General features: G+C 45.9%; 1 protein-coding gene across 1 annotated transcript in view; it reads left to right on the top strand.

Moving 5' to 3' along the window:
* The window catches only part of LOC117508620 (protocadherin-16-like), a 354,090-nt gene that overhangs the window by 181,378 nt on the left and 155,928 nt on the right, over positions 1-16,784 (top strand).

Here is a 16,784-nt window from a genome sequence, read left to right as displayed (position 1 = left end):
AAAAGAAAAAACATAAGTTCAACCAGACAGAGGTGGGGGGAGTTACGTGCGCAAAATTTCTTTCGCAGAACAGCTGTTGGTGTGTTTATGCGCTCAGCCTCGATGGAATGACAAGAGGATGATGGACACTTTCCCACCGAAACTCTTGTTCAGTCATCCTTCCATGCGCAGCAGGACCCTGTGCTGACCAAGTCCTCAGGACGACGATCTGTCATCTGATTAACAAAAAGAAAAAAACAAATTGTCCTGTGATCGTTTGTCTGCAAAACAGAGTGAGAGATGGTGTGTGCACGAGCGACGTGCACACTCATCACATTTAGGAGCGTGTCTTAAAGAGCTTCCGTCTTCATTCACGTTCACTGCGCTGCTCTGAACTTGTTGAACACTGATAAAGCATCAGAGGGACACACTGAGGACTGTCAGGATGCAAATGTAAGTTGTTTTTTTTCTTCTTCCTTTTACTTTTCAAGTTGACTTTTGAAATTTCGACGCTCTGAGCTGTGACGTAGCTTCGCACTGTCCAATAGGAACCACTGATCTGTACAAATGGTAAATGGACTGCATTTATATAGCGCTTTTCCATCTGCATCAGACGCTCAAAGCGCTTTACAGTTATGCCTCACATTCACCCCAATGTCAGGGTGCTGCCTACAAGGCCCTCAATACACACCGGGGGCAATAGGGGATTAAAGACCTTGCCCAAGGGCCCTTAGTGATTTTCCAGTCAGGTGGGGATTTGAACCACAGGTCAGTGCAGAAACCACGTGAAGAAAAATCCTTGGAAATGTTTTTTTGTTGTTGTTGTTTGTTACCTCAAAATTGCTGATACTGTTTAAAAAGGTTTAGAATGCTTGTAATTAAAATAGCTACATCAATAAATGGTTCTTTAAAAATCTTTCATCAATAAATTAAAACCACCTGTTATTTCAGATTAGATAATTTCTTGTTTAACATAAGGAACCTTTGACATTTATTTTTAGACAAATAAAATAACATGGAAATTTGTACATTTTTTAAGTCTGGTAGATTGTTACTTGATTGTTCAAGCTACCTCAAGGAGAAGTGCATTGTTTAAGTGATAAATAATAAAATAAGGTGATTAAAATGAAATTATTATATATTTAGCATTTGTTCATTGTTCATTCAGTTTTTAAAGTATCGGATCGGGACTCGGTATCGGCAGATACTCAAAATCAGATGACTTGGAATCAGATCGGGGCCAAAAAAAACCTGATCGGGACATCCCTAGTCAACATGTAGTTGCTTTGAATGATGCACAATTTTTGAACATTTTGCGCAAAATGTAGACTGTTGACACCAGTAAGTGCCAGTGGGAAACCATATGATATTGTTGGGAAAGTGTAGGAACACGGACCCACAACAGGGGGCGCAAATGAACGGACAATGGAGTAAGTCAAAATAACAAGCTTTACTGTTGTGAATGTGCACAATGAATACAACCAATCACAGCAATGGACAACAGTCAATTCACAAAAGTGTCGTGTGGGCAGGCTCGAAGATAGGAGACGCCTCTCCAAGGTAAGACCGGAACCACACGGCTTCCTCCGCCACAGGACCCCGGGAATACTGGAGCCGCCAAGTCCCGAACTCCCAGGTGGCCACTGCCTCCGCGTGTCGGACCTGGTACTGCTGGCGAGGAACAAAGGACAGTTAGATGGGGGCGCGTTTGCACCCAGGACTCCGAACAGCAGGGAAGTTACCTCCACCTCTCGTTGGAACAGTAATCCACAAACTAAGCACAAATCCAAAAAGATACACTCCGTAGCTTTGATACGTTACCTCTCTGGTAGAAACGATATCTCGGCGATGAGGTGGAGATGCCGTCCTGCTGATATACCCCAGTGATAATTGCCGTCAGCTGTCTCAGGTGATGGGTGACAGCTGTTACCAAGGCTGCTCCTGTGGGGCGGCGGAGCCCTCTGGTGCCTGGAGCCCGCACTCCAGGCAGGGCGCCCTCTGGTGGTGGTGGGCCAGCAGTACCTCCTCTTCAGCGGCCCACACAACAGGACCCCCCCCTCAACGGGCGCCTCCCGGCGCCCGACCGGGCTTGTCCGGGTGGCGACGGTAGAAGTCGGCCAGGAGGGCCGGGTCCAGGATGAAGCTCCTCTTCACCCAGGAGCGTTCTTCGGGACCATACCCCTCCCAGTCCACCAGATATTGAAAGCCCCGGCCCATCCGACGGACGTCCAACAACCGGCGCACTGTCCAAGCCGGCTCGCCATCGATGATCCGGGCAGGAGGTGGTGCCGGACCGGGTGTACAGAGGGGCGAGGTGTGATGGGGCTTGAGCTTCGACACATGAAATACAGGATGGATCCGCAGTGAGGCTGGAAGCTGAAGCCTCACTGCGGCGGGATTGATGACCTTGAGGATTTTAAACGGTCCTATGTACCTGTCCTGTAGTTTAGGGGAGGCCACTTGTAGTGGGATGTCCTTTGTGGACAACCACACTTCCTGCCCGGGGCGATACGTAGGGGCCGGGGTCCGCCGCCGGTCTGCATGGGTCTTCGCCCTCATCCGGGCCTTCAACAAAGCAGAACGGGCGGCACGCCACACCCGACGGCACTTCCGCAGGTGGGCCTGGACCGAGGGCACACCGACCTCTCCCTCAACCACCGGGAACAACGGGGGCTGATACCCCAAACACACCTCAAAGGGGGAGAGGCCGGTCGCTGATGACACTTGACTGTTGTGGGCGTACTCGATCCAGGCCAGATGAGTACTCCAGGCCGCCGGGTGCGCGGCTGTCACACAACGCAGTGTTTGCTCCATTTCTTGATTGGCCCGCTCTGCTTGCCCGTTGGTCTGGGGGTGATACCCGGACGAGAGACTGACCGTGGCCCCCAGTTCCCGGCAAAAGCTCCTCCAGACATGCGAGGAGAACTGGGGACCGCGATCGGAGACGATGTCTGATGGTATCCCATGCAGGCGGACGACGTGGTGGACCAGGAGGTCCGCTGTCTCCTGGGCCGTTGGGAGCTTCGGGAGGGCCACGAAGTGGGCCGCCTTGGAGAATCGGTCCACTATCGTGAGGATCACGGTGTTTCCCTGGGACGGCGGGAGGCCCGTGACAAAATCCAGGCCGATGTGGGACCAGGGGCGATGAGGCACGGGCAGCGGCTGTAGCAGTCCCGGAGCCTTGCGATGGTCGGCCTTGCCCCTGGCACAGGTGGTACAGGCCTGGATATAGTCCCGGACGTCGGCCTCCAGGGACGCCCACCAGAAGCGCTGCCGGACAACTGCCACGGTTCTTCGCACCCCTGGATGACAGGAGAGCTTAGAGCCGTGACAGAAGTCCAGGACTGCAGCCCTTGCCTCTGGTGGGACGTAAAGTCTGTTCTTTGGTCCAGTCCCGGGGTCCGGGCTTCGTGCCAGGGCCTCCCGGACGGTTCTCTCTACGTCCCAGGTGAGGGTGGCCACGATAGTGGACTCCGGGATGATGGGTTCCGGTGGATTTGACAACTCCGCTTTGACCTCGTCTTCGTGTACCCGGGACAAGGCATCCGACTTCTGGTTCTTGGTCCCGGGCCGGTAGGTGATGCGGAAGTCAAAACGGCCGAAGAACAGTGACCAGCGGGCTTGCCTGGGATTCAGCCGCTTGGCGGTCCTGATATACTCCAGGTTCCGGTGGTCAGTGAAAACCGTGAATGGCACGGACGTTCCCTCCAACAGGTGTCTCCACTCTTCAAGAGCCTCTTTCACCGCAAGGAGTTCTCGGTTGCCGACGTCATAGTTCCGTTCAGCCGGGGTCAACCTGCGGGAAAAATAGGCACACGGATGAAGGACCTTATCGGTCTTCCCACTCTGGGACAGCACAGCTCCTATCCCTGAGTCCGAGGCGTCCACTTCAACCACTAACTGGCGACTAGGATCGGGCTGCACCAGAACGGGTGCAGACGAGAAGCGCCGTTTCAACTCCTTGAACGCGGCCTCGCAACGATCCGACCAGGTGAAGGGGACTTTTGGTGAGGTCAGGGCTGTCAGGGGGCTAACAACCTGACTGTAGCCCTTAATGAACCTCCTGTAGAAATTCGCAAAGCCGAGGAACTGTTGCAGCTTCCTACGGCTTGTGGGTTGGGGCCAGTCTCTCACCGCTGCAACCTTGGCCGGATCAGGTGCGACGGAGTTGGGGGAGATGATGAACCCCAGGAAGGACAAAGAGGTGCGGTGAAACTCACACTTCTCGCCCTTAACAAACAGCCGGTTCTCCAATAACCGCTGCAGGACCTGACGTACATGCCGGACATGAGTCTCAGGATCCGGAGAAAAGATGAGTATATCGTCTAGATATACGAAGACGAACCGGTGCAGGAAGTCCCGCAATACGTCGTTAACCAAGGCTTGGAACGTCGCGGGGGCGTTTGTGAGGCCGAACGGCATGACCAGGTACTCAAAGTGACCTAAGGGGGTGTTGAATGCCGTCTTCCACTCGTCTCCCTTCCGGATCCGAACCAGATGATACGCGTTTCTAAGATCAAGCTTGGTAAAAATCTTGGCTCCATGCAGGGGCGTGAACACCGAATCCAACAGGGGTAACGGGTATCGGTTGCGAACCGTGATTTCGTTCAGCCCCCTATAATCGATGCATGGACGAAGTCCGCCATCTTTTTTACCCACAAAAAAGAAACCTGCGCCCATCGGGGAGGTGGAATTTCGGATCAACCCGGCAGCTAACGAGTCCCGGATGTAGGTCTCCATTGATTCGCGCTCAGGCCGTGAGAGGTTGTACAGTCTACTGGACGGGAACCCACTGCCTGGAACCAAATCGATGGCACAATCGTACGGACGGTGGGGGGGGAGTGTGAGCGCCAGATCCTTGCTGAACACGTCGACAAGGTCGTGGTACTCCACCGGCACCGTCCCCAGATTGGGCGGGACTCTGACCTCCTCCTTAGCTTGGGAGCCGGGAGGAACCGAGGAACCTAGACACACCCGATGGCAGGTCTCGCTCCACTGAACCACTACCCCGGACGGCCAATCAATCCGGGGATTGTGCTTCAACATCCAGGGAAAGCCTAAAACCACACGGGAAGTGGCCTGAATCACAAAAAACTCGATCACCTCCCGGTGGTTTCCTGACACCACCAGCGTTACAGGTGGTGTCTTATGTGTGATCGGAGGGAGCAGGGAGCCATCTAGCGCTCGAACCTGCACAGGCGAGGTAAGCGCCACCAGAGGGAGCCCTATCTCCCTGGCCCATCTGCAGTCCAACAGATTCCCCTCAGAGCCCGTGTCCACCAGTGCTGGGGCCTTCAGGGTTAAATCCTCATACAGGATCGTGACTGGGAGTCGTGTAGCAATGTGGGTGTGTCCCACGTGAATGTCTCGGCCCACCCCTAGCCCAGTCTCTAGGGGCGGGCGTTGGTGTTGTAACCGCTCGGGGCAGTCTCTCACATGGTGCTCTAGTGCACCACAAACAAAACAAGCTCCATGGGCCCGTCTCCTCTGTGCAGCTGGTGCCCTAAATGTTGCCCTACTCATGTCCATAGCTTCGTCAGTAGGGGGAGCTGTGGCCCCACGGAGCGCAGGGGCCGTGGAGCGTGGGGAAGGCGGAGCGCGGTCGGAACCGGAAGGGAGAGGGACGGCGCGTGCCCGGCCACGCCCTTCGTCTCGTTCCCGCCGACGTTCTTCTAACCGGTTGTCCAACCGTATGACAAGATCGATAAGCCCGTCTAAATCCCGCGGTTCGTCCTTAGCCACCAGGTGCTCCTTGAGAACCAAAGACAGTCCGTTTACAAAGGCGGCGCGGAGGGCAGCGTTATTCCAGCCGGATCTCGCAGCCGCGATGCGGAAGTCGACTGCATAAACAGCTGCGCTCCGGCGCCCCTGTCTCATTGACAGTAGCACGGTTGAAGCGGTCTCGCCCCTATTAGGGTGATCGAACACGGTTCTGAGCCCCCTCACAAACCCATCGTATGTCAGAAGGAGCCGTGAATTCTGCTCCCAGAGCGCTGTAGCCCAAGCGCGTGCCTCACCGCGAAGCAGGTTTATGACATAAGCTACTTTACTAGCATCGGTCGCGTACATAACGGGACGCTGTGCGAAGACGAGCGAACACTGCATCAGAAAATCCGCGCACGTCTCCACACAGCCTCCGTACGGCTCTGGAGGGCTTATGTATGCTTCCGGGGAAGGAGGGAGAGGTCGTTGAACAACCAGTGGAACGTCAATGTTACGCACAGGATCTACGGGAGGGAGAGCCGCAGCGGCGCCCGGAGGGCGCGCTTCCACCTGCGCGGCGAGAGCCTCCACCCTGCGGTTCAGGAGGACGTTCTGCTCGGTCATGAAATCCAACCGAGTCGTGAAAGCGGTGAGGATCCGCTGCAACTCACCGATTACCCCTCCCGCGGACGCCTGCGCGTCCTGTTCTTCCATTGGCCGTTCAACAGCCGGTTGACGCCCCTCGGGATCCATGACGCTGGCCGAGATATCCTGTTGGGAAAGTGTAGGAACACGGACCCACAACAGGGGGCGCAAATGAACGGACAATGGAGTAAGTCAAAATAACAAGCTTTACTGTTGTGAATGTGCACAACGAATACAACCAATCACAGCAATGGACAACAGTCAATTCACAAAAGTGTCGTGTGGGCAGGCTCGAAGATAGGAGACGCCTCTCCAAGGTAAGACCGGAACCACACGGCTTCCTCCGCCACAGGACCCCGGGAATACTGGAGCCGCCAAGTCCCGAACTCCCAGGTGGCCACTGCCTCCGCGTGTCGGACCTGGTACTGCTGGCGAGGAACAAAGGACAGTTAGATGGGGGCGCGTTTGCACCCAGGACTCCGAACAGCAGGGAAGTTACCTCCACCTCTCGTTGGAACAGTAATCCACAAACTAAGCACAAATCCAAAAAGATACACTCCGTAGCTTTGATACGTTACCTCTCTGGTAGAAACGATATCTCGGCGATGAGGTGGAGATGCCGTCCTGCTGATATACCCCAGTGATAATTGCCGTCAGCTGTCTCAGGTGATGGGTGACAGCTGTTACCGAGGCTGCTCCTGTGGGGCGGCGGCGCCGTCTGGTGCCTGGAGCCCGCACTCCAGGCAGGGCGCCCTCTGGTGGTGGTGGGCCAGCAGTACCTCCTCTTCAGCGGCCCACACAACAGATATTTAGTTAAATTGATCCTTCAACCTAAATCGAAATGGAGTTTTACACCTGACTCTTTCCAGCAAAGGCATATAAAGTCCAGTCACATACAGCTGTATGCAAACGTTTGGGCACCCTGTTAATTTTCATGATTTTCCTTTATAAATCATTAGTTGTCGGGATCAGAAATTTCAGTTAAATATATCATATAGCAGATGTACACACTGATATTTGAGAAGTGAAATGAAGTTTCTAGTATTTACAGAAAGTGTGCAATAATTATTTAAACAAAATTGGGCAGGTGCATAAATTTGGGCACCCTTGTCATTTTTTAATTTGTATACATTTAACACTAATTATTGGAACACAAATTTGGTTTGGTAAGCTCATTGACCCTTGACCTCCTTACACAGGTGAATCCAATCATGAGAAAGGGTATTTAAGGTGGCCATTTGCAAATGTTTCCCCTCTTTGCATCTCTTCTAATGAGTGGCAACATGGGAGCCTCTAAACAAATCTCAAATGACCTGAAAACAAAGATTGTTCAAGGAGATTTTTTAAATGAAAGACGTGCGGACGGGTCCGCGCGTCGGGACGCAGCTGGCGCGGTGCGGCGGCACAGGAAAAACACCTCTGTGTTGATAACCATTTGTAAAATCCAGGCGGCTTTTGATGGCTTTCAGTGGAGTGAGTATATGAGAAATAGCTGGACATGTTCCAACTTGTCCTTAAGGCTTCCAGCAGAGGTGTTTTTCCTGTGGCGGAGCGTCGCAGTGGCTGCGAGCCGACGCTGCATTCCGCCCGCACGTCTTTCATTAAAAAAATCTCCTTTAACAGTGGAATATCCGGATAAAATGCTGAAACCGACTTCTTCTGAAACTTCTCTGTTCTCTCACGACGTCCTGGATCAATAGAGCCTGAAATGTGGAGGTTTTCAGCTTGAAACAGGCTGACGACGGCGCCTGGGCGACGTCTCGCTCCGTGGGAAGTCCTTAAAGCGACAGTATCACCTCAAAATCTCTTATCAGCCGTTAAAATTTTCACCGAAAACCAGCTTAATTTTTCGAACCGTGTCCACTTCGATGTGTCTCACAGGTTTAGAAAAAATTTTTATCAAACAAAGCGCCAGTCTCTCAGCAACTTCTCAGACAAAGGAATTCCAACGAGGGGCTGGACGACTCCTCCCACAAGGAGTGCTCACAGGCGAATGATGTCACCGACAGGCGTGGAAAAACTCACGCATGCGCACGAGGGTTCAAGCATGTCTGACGTAAAAACATATGAATGAAATCCATATAGTTTTTGAAAAAAATAAAAGGGACCTATACTTTATGGACAGCCCTCATATATATATATACACATGCAAGCTAAGCATTTTGCTCACAATTTATCCAATGAATGTTAGCAGAAGCAGGAATCATAATCACTGAGCACATTTACACACACACACACACACACACACACACACACACACACACACACACACACACACACACACACACACACACACACACACACACACACACACACACACACACACACACACACAAAGTTTAGCCTGATTTGAATATCAGCACTGACCCCCAATAGATCATCAATTATTCTAATTCTCAGTGGGTTACTGAAGTCCCAATCGCACCAAGTTAAGACTGTGCAGTCGAGAACTGAATTGAAAATTGATTTGAAGCCTCTCCCTGCAGCGAGACCAGTGGTGGGCACAGATAACCAAAAAATTAACTTCGATAACAGATAAGATAACTGAAAAGTTATCTTTGATAAAGATAAACCGATAAACCACCCAAAAATGTATCGGAAGTTACAGATAATCGATAACCGATAAATCCCGGTGTTGTCTGTGGGACATTTGCAGTTACTAAAGAGCTGAAATTGATTTTTAACACAATCGCTTTTGAAAGCATCAAAAGCGGTAAACGACCTAAAGAACAAGCAAGAACGTTTGACCATGCTGCTCCCTGCAAGAAGCAGCACAGACAAATCCTAAGAGCACTCACGAAATCAACTCTTTATTAATTATATTTCTTTCAACATTCTGCCCCTGCTGGAAGCTCTTGTTTACAACAGCACTCCCACCACAGAGGCACACGGAGAGCATCCATAAGGCCAGCTCCCTATCAATTTCAACGCTCCGGTCAGGCGGAGGTCTTGAAAAATAAAGTCATACTAACTTATGGTTTTTTAAAAATACTGATAGAATAACTCCATTAATGTCAATTCTGTCATTTGTACAAAGTTAAAATATAACATATATCTTTTAATGTTGAATAAGGCACTAATTCTGAGGTTTTGTAACAAACACAGACCGCAAAACATTCTGGGTAAAAGTGCTAAACAGTGATTGGTTCAGTAATCCATTATGTAAACCAACACGTTAATGTGACGTGTGTCGTGTGTTGGTTTAAAGATAAATGTGCTTTTGTAAAATATTCCATTTTTATTTGTAAAAACAGGCATTTTTACGGAGCCCTGGAAGTGTCGTCGCAATTGCATGTTTTAAAACTTTTATGATGTTGTAAAATGTGCACTCAATATTAGTAAGTAAGTAAGTAAATTTATTTATATAGTGCCTTTCACAGACATAAGGCTATGTACACACGTTGTCGGGTATTTGTAAAACCGAATATCTTACCCTTTCAGTCTTGGGAAAAAACTTCATCCACACTACGTCGTTTAAAAAAAAAAATCCATCCACATCGAACCATATAAATGTGTTGTAATTAGTCTGCCAAACCTTTGGGTGGCGGTACTGATTAAAATTCTATCCAATCAGGAGCCTTATTCTCTTGTCGTCACTTCCACAAAAACTAAAAACATGGTGCCAACCTCGTTCGTGTGGACAGATAAGGAGTCGGAATTACTTCTAACCGTAGTTTTAGAATACAAAGTTAACAAATATATGCACACAAAAAGCGCCTGGACAATGGACAATACCAACACTTTGAGAGCAGCCATATACCCAGACGTTTAATACTGCCACGAACACTCCTGGCCAGTAGATGGCAGTAGCGCCCTTGAAAAAATGTCAAACAAAATTCCACATAATCCGTGTCTGCTACATTTAAGATGCGTGGAATTTAACAAACACAAATACACTAACGTCTATAAACCCAGAGAATATATTCACGAGAGTTTTAGGCACTAGAGTTTAATGCTGTTATCTGTGGACCCTGAACAGAGTGTCTGAAATGCATTTGTCCTGTCGTGAACGTCTGAGATTACCTTATGCTACCCATAATGCACTGCTGCCTGGCACAGCATGTGCTCACAAAACCTTAAAAATTAGCATATTACTTTAAAACGAAAACATATATCTGATATTTTCACTTTATAAACTTCAGACATGACAATAGTTTTAAATAACTTGTCTAAAATGAGTGGTTAAAATTTGAACCATAAGTTAAACATGTATGCCTCTGGATGACTTGCTTGATTATATTAGTATGGTGTTAAAGGAAATGACTTTTTTTTGTTTGTTTGTTTTTTTTGTTCACCAGTTCTCCTTTGCTTACAGACGATAGAGTGGTTTCTGTTTGCAGAGGATAGAACAACATGCCTATTAAGAAACTTTTAACAGGTAGGTCTCAACAGCTTTAACAGTTATAAAAATGTTTTTCACTGTTCAGCTTAGTTTAGTACGTTATCGGTCTAAAAGTTATCGGACGGTAATTCATCGGAAGATAATTAGTCCGATGCTTTTTAAATTTATCTAAAAAGATAATCCGGTAATGAAAACATTATCTTCGATAATTATCTGTTATCGGATTATCGGAAGTGTGCCCACCACTGAGCGAGACGTACTTGATGTGGTCAATTAGTCAAAAATCCAACTAAGTGACCAAATCATGTAAACCTGACACATGACTAACGTCAGATTGAAGTATATTTCCTGATTGTTCCCAAGTTTTGGCTTGTTGTGGTCATGTAAAAGTAGTCACTGTCTTGATTCCGTCCCACGGCTCATGGGTCGTGTGTAGGGTGGATTTGAGGTGTAAATATGAACGGTTCACCAGGGGAAAGTACCAGCCAACGGGTTGCCTTTGTAGAACCCAAACAGGTTTTTATCTTTCAAATAGATGAAATGTGTTTGATTCAGCCTTGTGTGTTCCTTTTAAGAGCTTGCGTGAGTGTAGTCTTGTGGACGACGTGTTTACTGTGGACATCCCGTTTGTTCTGAGAAACTACCTTATGTATACTCAGAAGGAATTGTTTGAAATGAATCACATGAAGGAGGGGACTGGACATGTATACAAGATAAAATATAATTACCCTATCACCTAAATATTTTGCTGAGAACTAAATAAATATTCTAGCGAGGAAATGAAACCTGCCCATGTCTTTGGAAGCACAAATGAAATTATGTAAGGAAAAAAAAAAAGGCTTGAGAATAAGTGCAAACATTTCACACAGTAAACATACGAATCACACATAGAGCTCATATTGAAATTGTGGAATAGTAAACGTGTAATCTGTTGCCATTTCCAACAGCATTCTAGTTTAGGTTGTGGGTGGAATACACACATGTGAGAATATGGAAAATCTCATTATCACATTTTCCAGCGAGTTTGAAAGCGAGATAAAAGGTAGAATAATAACAATATCGTGTCATGTCATTATCCATCTCTGTGTGATGGAGCTCAATGGAAAAAACAGCTGTTGTTTATTGTTGGCAGGGGACCATTTGGAATGATTTTTTTCTTTTTTCTTACACACGCTCATCTGTTTATCTGTGCAGAATTCTCTGTCTGCTCTGAAAAAAAAAAACCTTTGTTGGCGCGAAATTACTCGGCTCGGTGAAACAAAAGACAAACATTCTAAACAGACACTCAGCTCCTTAGACCGTGTCCATCTCGCCGCAAAGGATACGACCCGCGTCTGAACCGAGCCTTCAGAACTGTGCTTACAACGAAACAGACCTCGTGCACAGCAGCACCGTGCTTGGGCAGCCTTCATTTGTTTGCAGTGTTTATCAGTCACTGTCAGGGTGTGTTTATGTGTCTGGATCCAGTAGGCCGCCATGACCCGAGTGCCCTGACTTCCCCCCTTCTTTCCTTTCCTTTGAGTCCTGGCAGCAGGCTGCAGAGAGCGATTCAGGTTTGTTCCCCCACAGGACTGATTACACGGTGCAATAAAGCCGAGGCTGCGTGGCTCTAATGATCATTGGATTTGGGAGGTGAGCTCTAATCATGCCTTCTCATCGGCAACTATTAAATATTCCAGTATTTATGTGGACAGTGACGTGCACAGACTGTCAATATGTCAGGAAGTCTACAGATGGTTGGTGATCTTCACAGTGCTGCTTTTCAGCAGGCAAATTTAGATTTGTTTGCAGCACAATTATTATTTTCAACAAGTGATTTTTTTCCTTTTTCTTTTTTGGTACATGTGGGAGATCACGTGGAAATAAAGCAGTGCAAAGAAAGACTCGTGGTTCTATCTTCCACCTGGGACTCAGAGGCGCACAGTGCATGTGTTATTGTTAATTACCACCTGAAGCAGTTATGGTTTTCACATCCAGTACCTCTAAATCATGAATCCACTTGCACTCATGTGGGCGTGTCAGTCTAAAAAGGAGGTGTGGTCAGGCATAGAGCTGGTGTGTTCATATGGTCTGGCACCAGAAAGTCAGGTCTGAAGTCCTTCCGGTGTTTAAAGAGTACAATAATCAGAAAGCCTTACATGTACACTCTGTGCACAGTAGCATACAAGAGTGTCCTTTAATTGACTGAACACCAAAATTAACAAGGCGAGTCTGGCAGCATGCAGCTATTTGGAGTAATAAGCTTTATTATTATATGGCTATGTGCGTTCTGTTTGGCTGATTACCTGTTACCATGACAATCGCTCCGCAGTGCATATTTTTGTTACAGAGGTGTTGTCAGTACGGGCCGAGCATTAGCGAAGTCCGTACTGCCACAATGCATACCGCAATGCATAGTCAAAACTGCGTAGCACAATTGTAATGAGCATGTGTTGAACTGCATTTGCCTATGTGCATGGAGGGTAATCTGTCTGCAAAGTAAGATGCAGAGTGCAAAGGGGTTGTATTTACTATCTTAGTCATGGGTGGGCAACAAGAAATACACCAATCGGATTGTCATGTCATTGCCTTTCAGAGTTATAGTGCACTTGAAAATGGTACATTGGTATTTGGATGATTGACTCAGGAAGTGACGGAGTGTAATAGTGAAAGTGGTTGGATCAGGAGTGGGTAGGTTTTGGTGTTGTGTTTTGTACTTAGCAGAAAAATCTTGTTGGCCTTTGGCACAGTTACTTTCTATTGCCTTGCGATAGTGGTGCACCACCACTGCAGCTGAGCATCCCTTGTTTTAAGACCAACACGCGATGAATACAAATAATGAATGTTTATGAGTTCAGTGGTACGAATATTTCATGAGGTGAAGCCAAGTTGAATGGTACATTCCAGCTTTCACCAAATTAAAAGAATTGAAAGAATGTAAAAACATTCATTACTTGTTTTATATAATGGATCCAGTAGATGCTTGTCATTTGACATCATATGAATTTATAAACAACAGAAATGGGCCTTACATTTTGGTTTGGTGCTTTGACTGCTTTCAACAGTCCAACACAAACTTTAAATAGGAGTCCAAAATTGTCCTCAGTCAACTTAGAAAAACAGTTAGTCTGTGATACTTCCAAAAAAAAAAAAAAAGACTTTGTGTACTTCCTCAGTCCAGCAAAAATTTGCATCAGACATTTGTCCAGCTTTTCAGCCTAACAGCTCTTTATGCCACTAGATGGTTTATGGCGTAGGGGATTTGTTTTGTGCGTGTGTGTGTGTGTGTGTTAGAAGAATTAGCACTGTCAGTTAGCTCATTCAAATTGTCGTCCGTCAGCAAAACAAACTCTGCCATGTTTAGCTAAACACCATCCCCTCTAGTGTGGGTGGGGTTTGCACCATGCAATGGTACAAAACGTATGGAACCAAATTTGCATAGTAAATGGAACCATTTGCACACTAAATGCAACGCAGTACAAATGGGACGAATAATCCATGTCATGTGACATACAAAGCACCAATCAAATGACAAGGATCCACTCAGCCGTTATATAATACTTGCTACTTAAACAACATACATACTGAGTGTGAAACTGACCACTGCCATGGTGGGAAACTAGCAGTGACAACTGTGCAAAATACTTGACCTTCCCTCTTTTGCTGGACATCTTCCCCACATATTCAATATTCAGTTTATGGGGACACAATTTCAACTTAGGTCATGTCCAGAGCAATAGTAGAGTCCATGTTATTCACATGCTTTGCCTGTTCTACACTGGTTTAAGAAAGAATTATGCACGTAGTTACGTTGCTACACTGGAGCAAATTAGCAAAATGCTTGAAGAACTACTGCCTGTTTTCCTTCAGTTTGGCGATAGAATTTCAACTTAGTTTACACCCCAAGTAGACTCCTTGCTATTCACAAAACTTCCATCCAGCCTATGCTGGCTTTTACTTCAGTTGCCACACACGGGAGTTCATTTCAGAGTGATATTACTTGTGTTTATAATATGTTCCTCTTCACAAACATTCCAATGCTACCAAAATGCACCCAAGGACCTAAACGTTCAAAAGGTCCAACTACCATGAAGATATGAAACAAGACAAAAGCCATATAGATATATTTATCATCATTCTCATGAAGCAGACACTTGCTGGGATGAAACACTGAGTAATGATGTGACACGTCACATGGCTGTGCCTCAGCTTAAGTCAGTGAAAGTGAAAATACTTTTCTGATGAGCTATGAGGTATTTGTGGTACCAGGCTACACAACACAGGCCACAGAAGACATACAGAGTACTCTGAATCTGAAATCCATGCTTTATAGGGCAAATAATGTGCCATAAACAGCATGACATTTAGAAGCTTTTATTGTGAATATAAACTCCTTGTGCTTGGCAAGCTGCAAATGCAGAACATCTTCCATTTTGGTTTATTTGTGTGAGGCTCCTGTGAGACGAGACAGGTCCAAACACTCTGAACAGGCAGCTCCTCGTGCATCATAGTGACACAACACTGTCTCTTCTTTCTAAACTGTCTGCTGTAATTACTGTTTTTTCACCATGCTGGAATGGACCGACAATGACAGCGTGATTGTCGGTAAACACACTGCATCAAACCACCCAAAAACGTCAGCAGTGCTTTTCCTGTTCCTGACCCTCTGAAGGATGAAGGCAGTGAGAGAAGAACCTCCACAACGACCAATGCTGTGCAGATCTGTGGAATAGCGGCGTCCATGCCACACCACACATCTGGCAACTCAGCCCATCCAAATCCAGTCCAACTGCTGACCTCAGCAGGGCCCCAGGGACAAAAAGAAGAGGCCTAATTAGAGTGCATAGTGCCACAAATTTACCAGACCCATCATTCTGTATTATCATCATTCTGCAAGTATGTGTGTGTGTGTCTCTGTTTTTCTTTTTTTTTGTTTACTCAGCAGCTTGACTTGCCTTTTTTACATCTCAAAATAAAACTTACTCTACTTCCAGTCCAACCCAACTTTTTCATCATGTTTGGTCAACATTGATTCATTAGTAGAAATTTTTGTCCATGGACTGTGAAAATAACAGGTAAACCTTCTGTAATTTGCTGAAAAATGTCATCACTGCCATCACACACAGAACCGCGCTGGGTAGAGGTGGGTGATACCGGGAATTTTGGTATTAATCTGATACCAAGTAAATACAGGCCCAGTATCGCCAATATCGATACCGATACCGATACTTTTTCATATATTTTTTTTTCTATTTATTTCATTCATTTAAAAACAGAAAAGCAAAAAACAAAAGCACCACAATACCAGAATGAAAAGGAGCAGAAAGAAGAACAAGTCTTATGATTTCTGCCCCTTTTAACAATACAATCTTTCAATATACAGCATCATAGTCAACATTATTTAACAGATTGCATTTCTTTAACTTGTCACATACCACTGACCCATTTCATAATTATGACCATTAATTAATAGATTACATCACTGACAGGTTACATTTAAACTTAAGACACTCCAAACATTATTAAGTTTACTTTTTTTTTTTGACTTTCTTGCAGCCCACTGACTTACTTCATAGTTTCATACTTACTTAATACATCTAATTTAATATGTTTTTTAAATAATTTAAGCAACCTTAATTCTTTAATTTCTTTATTAAGATTGTTCCATAATTTGACACCATTTACTGCAATACTCCTTTCCTTTACTTTGGTTCTAAATCTTGGTTTTTTAAAGACTTCTATTCCTTTCAATTTATAACTACTTACTCTTTTTTCAAACATATTTTGAATGTTTGTTGGTAAAGTATTTTTATTAACTTGGTACATCGTTTGTAATATTTTCAAATCGACTAAATCATGAAATTTAAGTACCCTATACTTAATAAACAATGGATTAGATGGATCTCTAAAACCACTGTTACTAATCACTTTTAAAGCTCTTTTCTGCAAAATAAATAAAGGTTGTATATAGGTTGTATATGTTGCTCCCCAGATTTCTACACAGTAAGTTAAATATGGGACAATCAATTAATTGTACAATGTTAATAAACCATAACTATTTAATGAATATTTTACTTTATGCAAAACAGCAATGGCTTTCGCTATTTTTCCTTTTATGTAATTTATGTGTGACTTC

This window comes from Thalassophryne amazonica, chromosome 4 (assembly GCF_902500255.1).
Source record: "Thalassophryne amazonica chromosome 4, fThaAma1.1, whole genome shotgun sequence".
NCBI lineage: Eukaryota > Metazoa > Chordata > Actinopteri > Batrachoidiformes > Batrachoididae > Thalassophryne > Thalassophryne amazonica.
Note: the sequence above shows the minus strand (reverse complement) of the source record. Positions and strands in the feature narration are given on the sequence as shown.